Consider the following 6,000-nt stretch of genomic DNA (forward strand, 5'->3'; position numbering starts at 1 on the left):
ATCCCCATGTCTAGTCTCATCAAGAACTTCCACTCTAGTTGCATATTTTCCTTTGTCCTTTGATCCATTTCATGGATTTTCCGATACAGTTTGCATTGGTCCATCCCCTTTACAATTATGGCCCTCTTATAGATCCTACTCTACTTTTATCAACAACCTATGCTTTTGTCTTAGATATATCCTTGTCCCTCCAATCATTTTGTGGATTTATTTCTAATTCTTGTCCCATTTGCAAAGTCATCCTTCTATGAAAAAGTTCTAGTATAGTCTTGTTGATGACCTCAGCTATGGTCCCATCCGATGCTAACATACCCTAAAAAAGCTTTGTAAGTTTTCTTATAACTCTTTAAATTATTTAAAACTTGTGATTCTCTAAATTCAAAATGGTTATTTCTTCATACATTTAAAGTGGTTATATATATATATATATATATATATATATATATATATATATATATATATATATATATATATATATATATATATATATATATATATATATATATATCGATATAGATAATTAATTAATTCAATACACTAATTTATGTCATGTCTATGTTATGTCATTACCCTGACATTATACGTTCCTATTTTATATAATGCATGTTATTTACATCGTAGTAGCATTATATTCAATTATATATTATATGTTAGCTCTATTATTTTTCAATCTCAGGATTATATGGGAATCCATGTTATATGCAACATTATATATAGTGTTATAATGTTTTTTTATTTCATATGTCTTACTTAATAGTCCTCCATTACTATGTCCTACATTTGTGGAATGGGACCTACCATGGAGTGAGAGGTTAGCTTTTAGTGACAACCATCAACACTTACACACAATCATGTATACCCTTCCTAATAGGTCGATGGGAAAGAGGCCCTAGATAATATCATAAGATACTTTTTTTAGTTATGTTTTACAATTAACTTTGTTGTTTCTTTCAATTGTTGGGCCTCATAATTGTCATATTTTCCTTGCCTTACTTTTTAATTTTGATATTATTTTCTAACTCTTTCTTGTAATTAGGCTATGATAACTCATGTAGTATGGACTTTAGCAGTGTTTTATATGAATTTATTATTTTATTATTTTATGAACGATTTCTAACATTAATGTGATATTTCCTAACGAACGGATCCCCATTACTGGACAAGAATCTATTGATGCATTGATATTTAATGTTGCTTCCTAGAATGATAGTGAGAGATCGAATAAGCCTTAGGTTGGTACACCCTATTTGGAGAAAATTAGTTAAGATGACCTCTTGACCTCGTCTTCTAGATGAATTAATACATTTGTGGCTTAAATGAGTATCCTTTGAATATTTAGATTCTTAGGATCGCCCAATATTAAAAATGGATTCTCTAATCTTTACCTTTTACTGGTACAATATAAAAACTAGCATTAAGCCTTAAAAGATGTTCTTCAAAGTTTTAATATTATTTTTGACATAAACTCAGATTTTGAAGTACATTAATTGTAATTGGTTCCCTGTGATTGTATGGATGTGTTCATTACTAAAATTTAGTATGTTGTATTGATTCCTTCATAAGGAAGTTCGATTCTAAATTTGGGCCTGATCATGGAAGCAGCGATGTCTTCTCTTGTATCATTAAATTTGTGTTTCATTCCCCTATTTCAACTATTTCTAGTTGTGTAATTTCTCTTAATTTATCACTACCAGTTTATTAATTTGAATGATCTGTTTTGAATTAGGTTTATTGATATTGTTACAAAATAGATCTATTGTAGTTAATCTATTAAGAGTAGTGTTCCTTCTTTCTCTTTCCTGTAGATTATCATAGATTTCTATCACATTTGTTTAATTGTTTTTAGTAGTATGATTATGTAGTATTTCTTTTCAATTATGTTTTTGTTGTTCCCAAAGAAAAAAATTGATGTTCAATAGGTTCTCTTTTTTTGTTTCCTTCAGAAGCTTATAGAAGTTAATGTTTTTAATGTTTTCGATAATTAGATATTGCATTCTGAGTTGATTCCCTTTGTATTGCAGCTTTTCTTTTCCATAGGATAATAGTAATTAGCCATATCAAAATTTCTCTTGCATAAACTGTGTCAATAACTTTGAAGTAGAAAAATGAAACCTTAGGTTGATAAATTAATTTGTAGTAGTTATTTGGTCCTTTTAGGAACAATTAATTGGCTCAACATTTTGGCGTTATTGTCGAGGAGGTTGTCAAAGAGAGTGCTAGTTGTATCCTTGGAGGATGGGTATTAAAGATGGAAGGTAAGAACATGTGTATGCACTTAAGTAAAAATATGGTGCCAGTGCCTTCCCTCAGCTAATACGTTTATATTTTCTAGTGTGTATGACTAGAAAGAAACCTAAGACTAGGAACTAAATAGAGATAGATCATAAATCTATGCCGAAAATCACTAAAACCCATGCTCAAGTTTCCCTTTGAATAACGATTTTTATAGAAAATATCATCCATAAATGAGAATCTCAAGCGTCATAGGTCACCAAGTATTATCTCTGAATGGTTCTACTATTATTGTCCCTTGAGTAGTAGGGTCACCTTCTCCAACTAACACCGAGATTCATGATACAATCTCAGGATATTGGCAGAGCTTCTAAGACATATATGTAAGGAATCTCAGTTCTTCTGATAAGAGTTAGGGGCAATATTGAAATTCAATGGAAGGGGGAAGTGAGACAAATAAACATTACCCACAACCTTCTTAGTAGGAATCCATTGCAACACCCATTGTGAGGCAATAAATAGAAGTTATTAACCTAAGTAGTGTTGCGAGACCCTAGAATATCGACCATAGAATGGAAAATGTAGTAATAGCAATGCAAAGTTCGACCTTAGTATATCCTATTATTTATTCGTAGGCTAATGCACCAATGAAGGTTATCCCATTGAAAAACCTTCCAAAATTTCATGGAATGGCCTCCGAAGGCCCCAATGCATTTTTTTTGAGTTTGATGTTTTATGTCGAGATAAAATTATACTACTCACCCCCAAAAATTAAAGTTGTTTCCTTCTACCTTAAATGGGGAAACAATAGGATGGTTCATGGGACTCAGGGGTGGTACAATAAATTCATGGGACCACATGAAAGAAGGCTTCCTTACTAAGTATTAGGATTATCTCTGACCTAGGGATCTAAGCGAAAAAATAGTTAAGATGATGCCAAAAGAGGATGAAACTTTGGAATAATATGTTGAAAGATTTAAGTATAATTTATAGAGATCACCATATACTACATTACCCAAGGACATATTGAAAACTTCTTTTATTAGAGGTACAAAATATGAAATGGTAGAAACACTTAATTTAATGGGGCAGGGTGACAGTTCCAAAGAATAATATGATGACATTGTACTGTATATCATGTTTTCATGAGGAAGTACACGAACCAAGCCTACAACTCACGATCCTCTCAACAGATTGAACATAATTGCAAGGGGAAGAGTCACATGAGCATACATTGGTAATATTTTAGAATATTTTAAACTGAAATTTTAAGTACACTCACAACACATTTGGATATTTTACAAGTAAAAAAAAAAAATAGGCTGAAGCAGAACATGCATTGTCTGTTTCTTTCCTCGATGCCAGAAGAAGCATAGTCATAAATAATGTTCATTACATATAATCAAGATATGTGCTATTTGCACCAAAGATCATTCAATTGATCACTTCCCTTCACTTTCTGGGTTGAAAGTTGTATTTAACGAAGTTGAAGAGGAGCCAGAGCCAGTGTATTTTGTGGCACAACAATGATAATGGAAGAATCACCCATTAGGTATGCAACAAGACCCTTCTATGTTTTTTCTTGACAATTTTCTCAATAATAGTTTCCTAGATTCAATCGGAAGCTCCAACAAAATTCACCTAATACTTGGCAATCACAACCATACAATTTTTCACCCTAGACAAATCATTCATTCCCTGGTCCTTCTTGGTTGAATCAACAATATTCCACAATGTCATGGCATAATACAAGAAATAATCAATACCGTCTCCAATGGGAAAATCAAATTCCTCAAGGGATAATGTTGTCTCATAATTAGCAATGCCCCACTATATCAACTAATCAATCAATGGGAGTCATACCTCAATCATAAAATTAACCACGAGTACAATCTCCACTTCAAGTATCTCCAAATTCTCCACCTCCACTCTTACCTCAGTTACTTGTACCTCACAATATGAATCCAAATAATAGACTTGTGAAATTTTTTGAAATTAAGGAAAATTCAAATTCCCTCCCTTATTCTTTGGAATGTTATGAATTAATTTTGAGATTTGGGAGAACCATGTTTCCATATGATCACTCAAAAAATCAAGAACAACTAGGAAATGATAAACCCACTAAGGAGCAGTCCTTCATATAACATTCTCATCCTGTCGTAATCATTACTGAAGCCTAACCGTCTAGAAAACCAACTAAAAAGAAGGAACCCACCGAGATTACAAACACTCCTCCTCCATTCACTAATATATTAGCCATACTAAAATCACCTATAGACCCTAACTTTGATCTCTTAGGGGAATTACAAAATTTATATATCAAAATTCATGTCTTACAGGATATTAGAGAAATACCTATTTATGCTAAATCCATTAAAGAGTTATGTGTTAAGAAGCCTGGTAGGAAGCCAAAAGACTCTCATACATTTCATGTTTTAGGAAGGGTCTCTGATCTCATACCAGAAAAGCAAGTACCTATTAAATATGATGACCCAGAAAACTATGTCATTACTATCCAGATTCAGGGATATAATTTCCCAAACACTTTGGTGGACTTGGGAGTGTCTATATATATTATAACATTTGAAACTTGTGGACACCTTAGAATAACTAGATCTAAACAAACTCCAAGCATGTTGCAACTAGCTGACAGATCCATAATAAAATGGGAGGGGACCTTAGATGATATCATTATTTCTGTATATTCCTAGGAATATCAAGTGGGTTTTCTAATCATCAATCCTAAAAACAAACTAGAAGGACCCTTTGATAATAGGAATACCATGGCTTGCCACTGCAGACACATACATAGGGCGTCAAATTGAAAGTATGACCATTTCTAAAGGACCAACTATGAAGAATTTTATCTCATACCCTCATGCTAAACCCAACATGTCCACTGATGATTTTAGATGTTCCCCACTCAAATATCAGGAAGGTAATTTACGATCTCCTCTCACCATTGACAAAGCCCTTATCTTTAAAAGAAAGACCGAGCAAGATGTAATTAACCGATTCATTAATAAACATTCATTTTCAGGAACCCAACTTATCAAATGTTGAAAGTTGTGCTTGATAACGAATTGCAAGAAGATCCACTAGAGGACTTAAATGTTGAACATATACCCATGACTTCACTTCATAATAGAATTCCTATTGAAATTGAGCTTGGAAAGACCATGAATAGTAATTCTGACCTTAATAACGTTCAGTGTGAAAGGCTGATTCAAATTCTTCAAAAATATAAACAATATTTTGGTTCGAAATATTCAAATATGAAGGGCATCTATCCACAACTCTTAACACATCATATTTATATTGAGAAAGATGCTTGATCCATTCACCAATCTCAAATAATATTAAATCCACACCTCAAAGATATAGTAAAATAATAAGTTCAAAAAATTATTGATGTTAATTTCATATATCATATTTCTAATAGTCAGTGGGTTTCAACACTCGTAGTAGTCCCTAAAAATAATGGAAAATGGATCATTTGTGTCGACTATAGAGAAATAAATAAATCCACGTAGATGGATCATTTTCCTCTTCCATTTCTCAATCAAGTCCTTAACACTCTTGTTGGAAAGAAATATTTTTCTTTCCAGTATGGTTCAATGGATATAATCAAGTTCATATTTTCCCTAAATACCAAGATGAAACTACGTTCACCTATCACTAGGGAACATTTTCATATAGAGTCTTACCATTCGGGTTATGCAATGCACCAACCAGCTTTCAAAGGTAAATTCTCAAAAAAAATTTCTA

Source organism: Pinus tabuliformis, chromosome 6, assembly GCF_031772625.1.
Source record: "Pinus tabuliformis cultivar Carrire ecotype Pingquan chromosome 6, CPIR1, whole genome shotgun sequence".
NCBI lineage: Eukaryota > Viridiplantae > Streptophyta > Pinopsida > Pinales > Pinaceae > Pinus > Pinus tabuliformis.